We start from the raw sequence: 1,875 nt of genomic DNA on the forward strand, positions 1-1,875 counted from the left end.
ATACATACATACATATATATATATACATACATACATATATATATATATACATATATATATATATATCTTGAGACAGAGTCTCACTCTATCACCCAGGCTGATGGAGTGCAGTGGTGCGATCTCAGCTCACTGCAATCTCCCTCTCCCAGGTTCCAGCAATTCTCCTGCCTCAGCCTCCCAAGTAGCTGGGATTACAGGCACCCACCACCACACCTGGGTAGTTTTTGTATTTTTAGTAGAGACTGGGTTTCACCATGTTGGCTAGGCTGGTCTTGAACTCCTGACTTCAAGTGATCCACCTGCCTTGGCCTCCCAAAGTTCTGGGAGAACAGGTGTGAGTCACCTCGCCCTGCTGAAACCCAAGATTCTTATGTGAAATTCCCATTTCTCAATGCAGCAGCCAGTTCTGTTTTTTAAAACCATGGAGGCCAGGCCTGGTGCAGTGGCTCACACCTATAATCCCAACCCTTTGGGAGACTGAGGCAGGAGGATTGCTTGAGGCTAGGAGATTGAGACCAGCCTGGGCAACATAGCAAGACCCCAATCTCTACACAAACATTTACAAATAATAAAATAAATAAAATTTTAAAACCATGGAGGCCAGAAAACAGGTTCTTGGTTTTTCGGTGTTTTTTTTTTTTTTTTAGACAGAGTCTTGCTCCGTTGCCCAGGCTGGAGTACAGTGTCCCAATCTCAGCTCACTGCAACCTCTGCCTCCCAGGTTCAAGCAATTCTTCTGCCTCAGCCTCCAGAGCAGCTGGGATCACAGGTGCCGACTATTGTGCCCAGCTAATTTTTTTTTTGTATTTTTAATAGAGATGGGGTTTCACCATGTTGGCCAGGTTGGTCTTGAACTCCTGACCTCAAGTGATGATCCAACCACTTTGACCTCCCAAAGTGCTGGGATCACAGGCAGGAGCCACCGCGCCCGGACTCTTGGTAGGATCTGTAAGGGTCCCCAGTTGTAATTTCTAAAGCAGAAAAGAAAAAAAAAATCAAGAACCAATACAGTACACAGATGTGATTCCAAAATAGATTTATTTATTAAGGATTATTTAGTTTCTGCATAAAAATCACCAATTGTTCCTCATTGGGTTTTTTTTAAACACACATCAATTCTTTTGGGGTTGCTTTGTTTGCCCCGGCACTTTAAAAAATACAGCTCTTTTTAGCGCCAGGAAGAACAGTTAAGGTTAAGGCAGTGAGGCGCTTTCTTGGGTCTTAGCAGCTGAAGGGTTCATCTCTCCCGTCAAGAGAATACATACAGTAGGTAGTTTCTTAGGTTGGAAAATCTGTCCCTGAAGGAAATAATTCTGCAGAAGAATGCAAACTTAGTCATCTATGGTCAATTGTTTGTGCCCTATAGCTTTGAAAGAAACGCCTCTTGGTCATCAAGGGCTTGCTGGTTGGTTTCAGCTGTAAAAACAAACAAACAAAACCTGTCTCACAAAAGACAGTCAGAAAGAGCAGGGTTTATAACGGAGCTGAGGCTGGGCCGTGCAAACCACATGAGAATACACGCCAGCTTGCGTTTTTTACTAAAAAACCACATAGGGACCCTGCATAATTTCAAATCAAACTCTTCATTGTCCTTAAAATAACCAAAATAGCAATACAGCGAGAGCCTCATATAAGGTCACGTGCTTTTTTTTTTTTTGAGACGGAGTTTCACTCTTGTTGCCCAGGCTGGAGTGCAGTGGCGCGATCTTGGCTACGACAATGTCCGCCTCCCAGGTTCAAGCAATTCTCCTGCCTCAGCCTCCCAAGAAGCTGGGATTACAGGCGTGCGCCACCATACCTGGCTAATTTTGTATTTTTAGTAAAGACAGGGTTTCACCATGTTGGTCAGGCTAGTCTCGAACTCTGACCTCAGGT

Source organism: Sapajus apella, unplaced genomic scaffold, assembly GCF_009761245.1.
Source record: "Sapajus apella isolate SASKATOON/1434 unplaced genomic scaffold, GSC_monkey_1.0 scaffold2, whole genome shotgun sequence".
Lineage (NCBI taxonomy): Eukaryota > Metazoa > Chordata > Mammalia > Primates > Cebidae > Sapajus > Sapajus apella.